At 41.4% G+C, this 13159-nt stretch overlaps 1 protein-coding gene and 1 long non-coding RNA gene across 4 annotated transcripts in view; one reads left to right on the top strand and one right to left on the bottom strand.

The window, feature by feature from the left end:
• Positions 1–4310: 4310 nt before the first annotated feature.
• On the bottom strand, positions 4311–12631 carry LOC125461281 (uncharacterized). 3 transcript variants are annotated; one of them, XR_009446947.1, is made up of 4 exons: positions 12244–12631; positions 8238–8297; positions 7116–7243; positions 4311–6518 (listed from the first exon to the last, which is right to left on the bottom strand). It is a non-coding gene; the product is annotated as an uncharacterized LOC125461281 (long non-coding RNA). The 3 variants fall into 3 exon arrangements; XR_007249462.1 differs by having other exon boundaries at positions 4311–7243; XR_007249463.1 differs by having other exon boundaries at positions 4311–7243; positions 12248–12631.
• Positions 12483–13159, top strand: part of snx21 (sorting nexin family member 21) — a 38443-nt gene continuing 37766 nt past the window's right edge. The window contains exon 1 of the mRNA XM_048549848.1: positions 12483–12862. The gene's annotated coding sequence lies outside the window, so the exon portion shown is untranslated. The remainder of the gene's footprint in view (positions 12863–13159) is intronic.

The following is a 13159-nucleotide window of genomic DNA, read 5'->3' as shown; positions in this document are numbered from 1 at the left end:
TTTCAGAGATGTTACTTCACACTTCTAGAAGAGACAGGAATTGAACCTGGACCTCCTGACCACTACTGCACCAAAAGAACCCTTATGTCATTTTGGCAGATTAAAATTCCACAATGTTATACAGTTGCATAGGAACAGTAAAAGAACGATTGGAGCTTTAATTGTCTGCCTATATTGTCTTTACATGTACATGTCTTTGAAAAATGCAGACCAGAATTATGTTATTTTCTCAGACCAGTTAAAGAATGGGAAGCAGTCCTGATGTAGATCATATGCCAGCACAAAATTTCAATTTGTAACTTTGTCATTCATTGCAAGATTGTTAACACTGAATCTAACTGATAACAAAGCATTATTTTAGATGTATAAAAATAAGCTGCATGCCGTAAAGTTTAAAGACAGATGATTATTACTGGGAAGCTTATGTATCATTGACGTCTTTTTTCAATCCACTCATATAAATAACAGGCTACTAAAATGTATTGTGGTTTAAATTAAAGGTCTGTTACTTCTTATTCCAGAGAGAGCAACCATGATGGTCAAAGGTGACACACCAATCATGTGATTGATCAGTTGAGTGTTGAAAACATTTGACTACAGATACAATTTCAAAGGCATAGTAAAAAAAATCAATCAACACTCGGGGTCAAGTTTCATCTATGAAATCAGACACATCTAGACACTATGTATATTGATGCTTAATTTTGTTCCATCCTTGAGTAAATGAACAAATGCAAATATGAATTGTATAAATTAATGTGTGTGCAGTGGGCTGGCACTCATTGAATAATTGCATAAGCGTTTATAAAGTGAAACTTAGGAACACTGGTGATACGTTAAACATTTATAATTCTTACTATTTGACTAAATCTAAATGTCAGCAGCAATTGACTACTGGTCCCCTCCATCAGCTAGTTGTCATAGGTTTATTGGCAAATATCTATTCAGTTTTCGTGTTGTATGATAAAGTAGCACATTTGGTGTGTGGAAGCACATTAGCTCACTCACAACAAAACAAATGCACTGGATTTTGAACACACTATGCTGCAAAGTGATAGCATTTGACATGTGTTCATGATGTCCCACACTTTGCTGTTGAACCTACTTAAGGGTAATTTGTCTCTGACTTTAAAGAGAGTGATCTTCAAACATCTAACAATGTCTGAAGCACATTGAAGTCACATCAGTGCTGATTTACAGGGTATTAATGAGAATTTGTGAAGTTTACTCCTTGAGGGAGAGGAAAAGAGTGTGTGACTACAGTAAGTGCTTGCATTACACCACAGATTTCTAAATTGCTTGAACTCTCACCTCTTAGAATCCCTACAGTGTAGAAGCAGGCTATTCAGCCCCTCGAGTTGACAATGACCCTCAAAGAGGGTCCCCTGTACCAGAGTTCCTAAGTTTCACTTTATATATGCTTATGTAATTATTCAATGAGTGCCAGCCCACTGCGCACACGGCATTAGTTCATACAATTCATATTTTTATTTGTTCATTTATGCAAGGGTGGAAAAAAATTAAGCATTAATATACACTGTGTCTAGATGTGTGTGATTTCATAGATGAAACTTTTGTTTTTCTGAAGAAGGGTGCAGACCAAAAACATCAGCCTTCCTGCTCCTCTGATGCTGCTTGGCCTGCTGTGTTCATCCAGCTGTACACCTTGTTATCTAACAATGTCTGTGGTGTGGAAACAGGGAAGTTAAAATGCTTCATTATTCTACACTGTTAACTGACATTTATTTTATTCAGAAACTTCACAAATGTGTGAAAGTACAAACTAAAAGTAAGAATAAGTAGAATTTTAAAAAGATTTTGTTTTAAAATGTGGAAATAAGAATTGAGAAATGATATTTCACAAATCTAAAAGTAGCTTTTTGGGGACAATAAGGATACTTCACAAGAATTATGCTATTAGCATATTATTAAAAAACCAACATACCAAGGCAAAACTTTGTCAAGGCTTTTACAGCAAGACCAACCATAGAAACAGAAGTCTTCTTCAACTCATGATTGCAATTGAGAATATTTTCTAGGAAGACTTCAACCATGCACATTAATGAAGGATATTGTCAGTTTGAGTGGTGTGATGACAAATGCTGACATTACCAAGCAATTATATGGGACAATTGTTTAACAGAGCACATTTAATGTGTGAACCAAGAAATTCTTCAAAAGAAAAGCTGACTTGAATACGTGAATGAACGAACCATTCTCATGCAGTTAGTGTTGGAAGGTTGGGAAAGATGTTCAGCAAGGACAATGAGATCAGAAAGAGAGACTTTTAACAAGTCAGCTAGTCTTACCCACAAACAGCCCTTTTCCTAAAGAAATGAGACCCCCCTTCACATTGCTTGAGAAATTCAGCAGGGTCTGGCAGCATTCTGTGATCGTTTCAGATCCCACTGTATTTTGTTTTTATTTTGAGATATGCTGTGCAAACAATTTGAATCTGCTTGCAGACAAATGTTTCACAATTTCTTTTGGCAGTACCAGGGTAATTCATTCCTGCTGAGTAGAGTAAAATCTTTCTCTGTAAAGGTGATTCATACATGCCACCTAAATATTACCATCTATATCCAACCATGCTGTGTATATATAGAACATTGTTAAAAAAAAATCTGCATTATGAACTCTTGTCGGCTGCGATTCATCGATAACATTCCTGATACTGAGTCAAACTATGGTGGGTTCAGGTCACTAATTCACTGAATAAAACACCTAACCTGACACTTAATGGATCAATGAAGAGCTGCTGCATCTCAGATTGAAACACCATCTACCCTCTCCATCTTTGTTTTAATTTTATTCGATCGGTACCTTAGCAGTTTCTTTTATACTCTTTGGTAAATCAACAAAACAATTAAAACAAATTCCCTAACTAACAGCCCAGTATATCTGAAGAAGAGTAGAGGCCCGAAACATCAGCTTTTGTGCTCCTGAGATGCTGCTTGGCCTGCTGTGTTCATCCAGCTCCACACTTTGTTAGCCCAGTATTGGAGCACTGTTTCGGATGTTAAATCTTTGACCAACAAGTCACTATATGGGACTAAAGCCCAATTTTCTCACGCAAAGATAGGAGTACTACCATTACCAGTAAACCTCTTGGCCTACCCTCTCCAGAGGATTAAACAATTTCATGCTACCATTTTGAAGCAGAATAGAGCAGTTACTCTGGTCCCATGATCAATATTTTTACCTCAACGAATAAAACAGACAGATATTGCTTGGTCATTTTCACACTTCTGTCTTTAGACGCATGCTCTGTGCAGGTTGGCTACCAATGTTCTTACATTATAGCACTGAATATATTTTAAAAGTGTTCCATTGGCGGCACACTTATGTGGGATGTGCTGAGGTCATGAAGGTGCTGTAGCAATGCAAGTCTTTATTTTGGTGCTGTTTCTGTCATCACATAATGCCTTACAGATCCTTCACAATTCAGAAGAATGTATTTTTCACGTATGTATTCATTTAACTGTATTATTCACGTACATTCAGCACCACTCTAATCAAGGAAATGCCGTGCACATGATGATCAAAAAGCAATCTTACAATCTGTTTTCCAGCTTATCATACACCAACAGGATGCAGAAAAGTTCGTGCGTATCATGTGAATATAAGTATTGAAATCAAATGCCCAATGATGGTGTCTCGGGTGCTCCTTTGTAACATGCTGATTAAAACTCAAACAGCCACTTCTCGACTCCCAATTTACCAAATGCGACTAATGCATTTGGTAACACGGTCGGTGCAGCAAAGTCATTGTCTTGCTGCAATAAAAACCACCACCGGGGGGCAGCAAAACAAATTTACATCTCCAAACTATTTTACGCTCTGATTCTTATTTTAATATTCGCAACGTTACTTGATAGGGTGTAATTTGTCAGCAAGTTCATAATATTTATACCTCTAGCCACATGCACACAACCAAGGTTTAAAAAACTAGGTCAGTGTTACATGTTACGTGGGGATCAATGGCACTTTTGACCACTTTAACACAAGATACCGTTATGGCCTGATCCGGGCGATTTATGACAGCAAGAAAAAAGATACTCCAAACTATTAAAGTCTCCGATGAGGGGGAAGATGAATTAGCCCCCTAGTTATCCCTCAGTATTCTCAGTTGGTTGCAGTAAGGCTAATTCAAAAACGATCCTTTTTCTTGTCGATATCCTTTTACCAGACCTAAATGAACTTTTGTTTAAGGACGCTGTTTAACCAAGCTTTCCTGAAATTACCAAAATAAAAGTGAATTTACTACACTGACACCTAGTAATCTTAAAAGTTCAACAGTTGGGGTTCATGTTACACCTGCTCCAGGGGCGTGTCATAACAGACTGATTAAAAATATCTAGTTTCAGTTTTGAATGCAGTCACAGTGCACTCCCAACAGGGTCAGAAATGATTTTCGTTGTCTTTCAAATTTCCAAACCAATTTATTTGCCAATCATTTGATGTAAAGTCTGCTATGAAAAGAGACAACTTGGCAGCATCTTAGAACACCATTTTTAGAAATGAGAAAATAAGTCGTAAATTTGTACAATTTTAACTATCTGAATATAGGCTTACTGTAAAAATAACCATTTTTAATCAGTGGTTAGGGCATCATTAGAAACCCAATTTCAAATAGCTGGTGTTATTTTAATACTTCACTGACTTATTTATAACTTGTACTAATCAAGTTCTTCATAATTTAAGACCTTTTAATTTCAAAAATATACATTACTCAAAATATATTTACATACGTATAATCACTAAAGCAGTTTGTTTCTTCATATGCTACTGTACAGAACCAAACGAAATATTTTAAAATAAACCTATTCTTACAATCTAAACATTACATTTTAAAGCCTTCGGTGAAGGCGACTGGCTTTCCAAGCAAGGTGACATGTTCTAGGCCAATACATAAAGACCGTAGAAACACGATTTGTGCAGGAAGTAATTTGTGCTAAAAATGTGGCGATCTTTTGCCTTGGCTGTGCTGATTTCGGTGAAATGGGCTGCCTGTTGAAATCTGTTGGATCACAAATCATGGGAAATAGAATCCACATTCAATTGTTTCGACTGGAGGAGGAAACGGAGCTAATATCTGAACAAGAAAGAAAGGAGTATGTCGCAAGTGATAAACTCAGCCCAATATTAACACTAGGCTAGAGGCTTTTCGATAATACCGCATTCTAGCGATTTGGGATAATCAGTCCCGAATGAACGCAGCACTGTTAGAGATGCTGTATTTCAGATGAGATGACAAAGCAAGTTGATACTTGTCCTAAAACAAACCAAAGCAGAAATAACGGAATGAACAAAGCAGCATCTGTGGAGAGAAAGCAGAGTTAATGTTTCAATCCTGCGACCCATCCTCCACAAGATTCTGAAGATGGTCACCGGTTTCGAAATGTAAACTCTGTTTTCTCTCCGCAGATGCCGTCAGACCTTGTTGTGCCTCTTCAGCAATTTCTGGGTTTTTTTGTACGTTTTAGATTTCCAGTATTCGCAAATCTGGTTTATTTCAGTGATATTTTAACTCTCACGTAAATGATCTCACAGCATGATTTGAAAAGTGGAAGTAAATTGGTGTCCTGATCATAATTTATATGCAAACACCTAATTATACATTGTATAGAGATGTTTGTTTTGATTTTGTAAGACTTTACAGCATGAAACTGGTTGCAGGATTTATAACTATGTTTGCTCTTCAAAAGTACTTAATTGGTTAGAAAGTACTTTGGGATATCCTGAAAGTCATGAAAGCTGCTAAACGAATAAATTACTACTTCCACTTCTGGGAAACACCTGCCAAATGCGTAGTCGGAAATGTGGCGCTAGGATCCAGCTCATCAGCCACCCGGACGCACAGAGCCCACGGCCATGGACTTCTACTGGTTAGCAAGTGAATGCTGACAATTGCTTACATACAGAATTTATTTATACACATGCAAAGGTGAACAGTATGAGCAGATTCAAAGGTTTTAAATGACCTTAGAATTTGTGCACTTCGAAGAGAAAGCATGTTAACAATGGCAACAGGAAGAGGATCTTTGGAATATCCACATTATTTTCAATCTGTGATGCTTGTGTATTGTAGCAGTGTAACAGTGATCTGTGTAATGGCTGGTCTTCTGCTAATTTCTCCATACCATGCGGTCTTTTTCTTTCCTTGTTTGTGAAAGCAGCCCATCAAGTCCGCACCGGCCCTCCAAAGAGCATCCCACCCAGACCTCCACATTTATCACGGCCAGTCCACTTAAACTGCGTATGTTTGAACTGTGGGAAGAAACCTCACAGACACAGGACAAACAATCAAAACATGGGGCAAACTCTACACAGACAATTACCCAAGGCTGGAATTGAACCTGGGTCCCTGGTACCATGAGGCAGCGGTGCTAACCACTGAGCAACTACGCTGTCCCAGTTGATCTCTCCAATTGATGTGTCCCATCCTTCTCTGGAGAGTCTGTGGAGGTCTTTTTGGCAGAGGGCTGTTGAGGCTGGGTTGTTAAGTCTATTCAAGTCTGAGATAGACCAATTTTTAGTCAGTAATGGAATGAAGTGTTATGGGGAAAAGACACAAAAGTAAAGTTGAGGATTGTCAAAGAAGTCATAATCTCATTGAATAGCAAAGTAGATTCGATGGACTAAATAGCCTACCTCTGCATCTACATCTTGTGAACGTAAAAAATCACATTTGACAACTTTCTAGACTATCTGCTTTTTCTTAAGGTCAACATTTCAGCCCCATGCAGAAAGGTACACAGCCTTGACAATTATTTTTCAGGATTGTTACTCATTCATGTGGTGTGCAATTCTGTGTTTGCAGAATGTATTCTTGCTAAAAATGTCGCAGCCCCCTTTCCTTAATGATGATCTGACAAGATGCTTCCCAATATTGATCCCAAATTGTTGACCATTTATCTTGATCACTGCTTTTCTACCGTTGTTCTTACAATATTCATGACAGTTCAGGCATACAGGTTAAATGGCCTGTGATTATCTTTTATACATTAATTTCAAACTGAAAACATTCCCTGATTTAGTTCTTCTGGATGAATCAATTGCAGACCACTAAAGGAAGAAAGCAGTGAAGCCCTAGCTTGAGATGGCATACTCACAATCATCAGGTGTTTAGTGCTAGTGGAGGGACACCAAGAAACCCGAAACAACAGAGATTTGCAAGAATGCCAAGCAGAATCAAAGTGAATTCTCAAGTGCTGTGGCACATCTTGGTTTAGTTCAGATCCTGAAAAAGATAGAGGAAGGCTTGAGTTGAATGTAAATAGAACATGGAAAGATCCTTTGATAATTTTAATTCATAATATTTAAGACCATAGTGTTAAGAACTTGGTATTTTCTTATTCCTGTCCAGAAACTTGTTTAAACATGTAAAATCTTGTTGAGTAATTCTTACAGTTAATAACTGGGAACCCAAGATAATAAAGTGTGAAGCTGGATGAAGACAGCAGGCCAAGCAGCATCTCAGGAGCACAAAAGCTAATGTTTCAGGCCTAGACCCTTCATCAGAGAAAAGGATGGGGAGAGGGTTCTGAAATAAATAGGGAGAGAGGGGGAGGGGGACCGAAGATGGATAGAGGAGAAGATAGGTGGAGAGGAGTGTATAGGTGGGGAGGGGATAGGTCAGTCCATGGAGGACGGACAGGTCAAGGAGGCGGGATGAGGTTAGTAGGTGGGAAATGGAGGTGCTGCTTGAGGTGGGAGGAGGGGATAGGTGAGAGGAAGAACAGGTTAGGGAGGCGGGGACGAGCTGGGCTGGTTTTGAGATGCAGTGGGGGAGGGGGAGATTTTGAAGCTTGTGGAGTCCACATTGATACCCAATTGCTTTTTAAAGCTAATGGTCTCCCTCAAGGTCATAAAACTGCAGATCTTCTGCTCTACTAGCCACAGAAAAAGATCCAGCTCTTACATTAAGAACTGCAATAAGTCCACCATACATGACAATAATTTGTACAAGAGTTTCATTATAGTCAGAAGAAAGGAATCACATTGTGACCATTGAGCCTTAAACAATGGTCTTATACAATGATGGGGAGGCGATGGCCTAATGATATTATTGCTATTGTATTAATCCAGAAACTCAGCTAATGTTCTAGGGATGCAGGTTCGAACCCCACCATGGCAAATAAAAATACCTGGAATTAAGAATCATTGTTGATTGTCAAGAAAAACCCTTCTGACTCACTAATATCTTTTCAGGGAAAGAATTCTGCCATCCTTACCTGGTCTTGTCCACATGTGACTCCAGACCCACACCAGTGTGGTTGACTCTCAACTGCCCTCTGAAAATAGCAAGTCAAGTATTAATCGCTGTGAAGTTCAAAGAAATGAAACCAGACATACCACTTCACATCGGCTTAAGTATTGGATGATGTTTGGCCTAATTCTAGAAATAGTTCTGTCAACTCTGCAAGTCCACCTTACTAATATTTAGGGGTCTGTGCCAAAATTGGGAGAGTGGTCTCACAGACTAGTTGAGTGACAGCCTGGCATAGTCATCTTCACAGAATCATATCTTACTGACAAGGTTCCAGACACCACTATCATCCCTGGATATAACCTGTCCCACAGACCCAAAGGTGGCAGCACAATGGTATGCAGTTGGGAAGGAGTCACCCGGGAAATCCTCAATATTGACTGTAGACACCATGAAGCCTCATGGCTTCAGATTAAACATGAGCAACGAAACCTCCTGCTGTTTACCACGTCCCAACCTCGCTCAGCTAATGAAATCAGTACTTTTCAATGTCAGGCAACACTTGGGAGGAAGCAAGGGTGACAAGGGCACAAAATGTACTCTGGGTGGGGGATCTTAATGTCCATCACTGAGAGTGGCTCAGCAGCAGTACTGCTGATCGAGCTGGTCGGGTCCTAAAGGACATAGCTGCTAGACTTGGTCTACAGCAGGTGGCGAGGGAACCAATGTGAGAAAAACATACATGATCTCATTTTTACCAATCTGTCGGCTGAACATGCATCTGTCCATGACACTATCGGCAAGAGCAACCACTGCACAGTCCTTGTGGAGACAAAATCCTGCCTTCACTTTCAGAATATCTTCCATTGTGTTGTGTGGCACTATCACCGTGCTAAATGGGATAGACTTCAAATAAACCTAGCAACTCAAGACTGGGCATCCATGAGGCGCTGTAGGCCATCAACGGCAGCAGAATTGTGCTCCAGCACAATCTGTAACCTCATGGCCCGGCATATCCCCCACCTTAACCATTACCATCAAGCCAGGGGATCAACTCCAGTTCAATGGAGAGTGCAGGAGAGCATGCCAAGAGCGGCACTAAGTGTACCTGAAAAGAGGTGTCAACCTGGTGAAGCTACCAAACAGGATGACTTGCAATGCCAACAGCGAAAGCAGAAAGCTATAGTCAAAACTAAGTCATTCCACAACAAATGGATAGATCTAAGCTCTTCAATCCTGCCACATCCAGTCATAAGTAGTGGTGGGCCTTTAGTCAGTTCACTGGAGGATGAGGTTCCACATGCATCACTATTCTCAATGATTGCGGACCCCAATACACCACTGCAAAAGATAAGGCTGAAGCATTTCCAGGAATCTTTAGCCAGAAATGCTGATTCGATGATCCACCTCAGACTCCTCCACTAGTCCCTAGTATCAAATATACCAGTCTTGAGACAATTACATTCACTCCAAATAATAACACTAGGTGCTGAGATTCTTGAATAGATTTGTAGCTTGGGTTGTGGATGTTGTGGTTGGTTTGTTCACTGAGCTGACTCGCTAGTTCGCAGATCTTGCATTACTCTGCTGGATATCATCAACAGTGCAGTCTCCAATGAAGCGTTGCTGTGTTTTCCTGCATTTCCTACCTACTAACCTCATCCCACCTCCTTGACCTGTCTGTCTTCCCTGGACTGACCTATCCCCTTCCTACCTCCCCACCTATACTCTCCTCTCCACCTATCTTCTCTTCTCTCCATCTTTGGTCCGCCTCTCCCTCTCTCCCTATTTATTCCAGAACCCTCACCCCATCCCCCTCTCTGATGAAGGGTCTAGGCCCGAAACGTCAGCTTTTGTGCTCCTGAGATGCTGCTTGGCCTGCTGTGTTCATCCAGCTTCATGCTTTGTTATCTTGGATTCTCCAGCATGTGCAGTTCCCATTATCGCTGTGTTTTCCTGACTGGTACTTAAACTCTGGGAGGCCATTGGAGTTGATTACCTCATTTCTGTTTTTACTTTGCAGTGGTGTATATGTATAATTTTATGTGTTTATCAATGGCCTTCTTGGGGGAGAACCAGGCCTCTGAAATTCCCATGCTTGTCCCTGTTTGGTCTGTCCTAGGATCCTGGTGTTACCCCTATCGAACTGGCGGTTCTCCTTAGCCGAGTGAATGGAGATGAGCGAGTATTGGCGGTATCTTTTTCTGGTTTTCATGTATTCTCATGGCTAGTTTCCTTCCTGTCTGTCCGAAGTAATGTTTGTCACAGTCCTTGCATGGAATCTTGCATATCATGTTGGTTCTGTCCATAGTGGGTAAGAGGTCTTTGGTTCAAGTTAATATTTGGCACAGGGTTGACATAGGTTTGTGTGCCACGCTGGTACCCAATGGTCATTGAAGTCTTGTCATCAGTTTGGATATGTTCTTGATGTATGGTAATGTGACAAGCCTGTCAATACGTACTGTAGCTTCCTGTTGTTGTTTGTGTGATGGGCATCTTTGGACCGAGCTGTTTGGGTATTGTTCTTAAATACTTGGTAGCGGTATTGTGCCTACTGCATATTGGATACTGTGAAGGCTATCGGCCTTGACAACATTATGGCAAAAGCCCTAAAGACCTGTGCTTGAGAACTTGCCATTCCCCTTAGCCAAACTCTTCTAGTGCTGTAACATTACAGGTATCTACAAACATATGGAAAATTGCCTAAGTACATCTTGTACACAAAAAGCAGGTCAAATCCAACTTGGAAAATTACTATTCATCAGTCCACCCTTGATCATCAATAACATGATGGAGGGTGTCATCAATCATGCTATTAACAGCACAGGCTCAGCAATGACCTGGCCAGTGACACCCAGTTTGGATTCCACCATGGCCACTCAGCTCCTGACCTCATTACTTGGTTCAAACATGGACAAAACACCAATTCCAGAGGTGAGATGAGAATGACAGCCCTTGACATCAAGGCTGCATTCGACCGAGGGTGGCATCAAGGTGTCCTGGCAAAAGTGGAATTAGAGTTTCGGGACACACTCTTCACGGGTTGGAGTAATACCTTGCATGTAGAAGGATGGTTGTGGCTGTTAGAGTTCACTCATGTAGGCTGCAGGGCATCTCTGCGGGAGTTCCTCAGGGTAGTAAGGTCTAGCCATCTCAGCTACTTCATTAACAACCTTCCCTCCATCATAAGATCCCTACAGCACACCACCTCTCAAGAGCAACAAGAGACGGGCATTAAATTCTGGCCCAGCCAGCAATACTCACAAGTGAATGAAATACAATCTAAAACTGTGAGCCCTGGTTCTCCCCAGTTTGTTTAAATTGAACCATCTGTCAACTAGAACAAACTTCAACTCGGTCAGTTCTAATTCTTGGAACAAATCCCGCCTCTCATTTTGGGACCAGTTTTGATGTTCCTTTTCTTTGCCCCCCGAAGTCTCCAACAGCATTCAATATGCGAGCAAGTCAAAATTGGACACAGTTCTCTACCTCAGGAGAGACCAATGTCTATTTATTGTGTTTCAAAACAGCATGCCGTGGGTTGGAAAGCACATAAAATCAAACGATGTTTTTACTGAACTGCTGTTAGCCTAGTCAATTACACCAGGATATGGTATTACACAGCGACAAAGTTACTGATGGGTTGGCCATACAGCACTTAGAATCTGTGCTGCAACGTTTAATTTGGTTTTACTTTTTGCTCGCGTTATTCGGATTCATGAGAGTAAGCCAGATTGCATCTGAAAAATCTGGTTTGAAAAACAACCAGTTGGTCGACTTCAATTGGTCTGGCAATCTCCGATCCAAATCACTTTCCCCTCCCTCAAAACCGAGCGCCTCCAAAGTCCTGCCTACGTGTCATGGGTAAAACCTGGAGCTCAGAGGCGTCCAGTCCACAGCCCCCTGCTTTGTATTAATCATTTGTACCGGTAATAATGCAAAGTTTACTAGCCCGTTCAAAGGTTTGGGGTTTGTTCACGTATCGCCAGGGCTGCTTTGCGATGGTCAAAGGGAGTCAAAACCAGTCCTACCTACATTGCACTTCATGTGAATAATGTCCAGGACCCGAGCTAATTGTTGTTCATTAATGCCTTCAGTCTCCCTCGCTCTCGTTCCAGTCGCTGCTCTGAATTGATTCTAAACTTCACCACGTCCAGCTTTCTCTCGTGTGAATCCGATGTCTCTCCCTCTCACAGGCTCTGCTCGGGTCTGATTCCTACCTCCGCCCCACCTGCCATGCTTCCCTCGGACCAGTTGGTGGCAGTGCGGACTCGGGGAGGGACTGAGTTCGGGGAACAACCCCATTCCCGAGAACTGGAAGGGACTGCCTTCAAAACTCACTGGGAAAATCTCCGCTCAGCGCCAGTGCAGGCGATTAAAGTTAAAAGTTGCGTTGCTGCAAGTTCTCCCACCCCTTTTTTTGTGATTTCCCATCCCCATTTATTCGTCGCTCCCCTGAGAATCTGAGTCCGGGAGGATTGCACAATTGCAAACGAGCCGTGAGGCTGAAAGTCGCCATCAGCAAACAGTGGGAGAGTCGCGATCTGAGTTGGCCCCCAAATTTCGGGCTCTTGCAGTAATTCACTGTTCAAGGGCCTTGCTGGTAGCAGGATGTTCGACAGCCACTTCTATATAGAGAGCTAAAACCAGGTAAAAAAAAACTGTTAATTGATTGACATATCCAATGTTAAAGACATATTACAGCCTTCCTAGCAATGCGTTGTTGGGTTTGGAGAGAGTCGCTGTTTTCTATTTACTGCTGTCAGCTGCCCCTCTGGGATTGTGGCACTTTGTTTGTTCACCTGTGGATGACAGATCAGACCAGTAACAGGCAGGGGGGGGGAGGAAGTTTCATTCCGCAGAGACCTAAAGGTTTCCTTTCAAACGAGGTGTTTGCGGCCCACTCCCGAAAGGAGTTTGTGGTTCACTCAGTCGCAGTAATTGCAT

Source organism: Stegostoma tigrinum, chromosome 19, assembly GCF_030684315.1.
Source record: "Stegostoma tigrinum isolate sSteTig4 chromosome 19, sSteTig4.hap1, whole genome shotgun sequence".
NCBI classification, from domain to species: domain Eukaryota; kingdom Metazoa; phylum Chordata; class Chondrichthyes; order Orectolobiformes; family Stegostomatidae; genus Stegostoma; species Stegostoma tigrinum.
The sequence above is the reverse complement of the archived record's forward strand: the minus strand, read 5'-3'. Positions and strand labels throughout refer to the sequence as shown.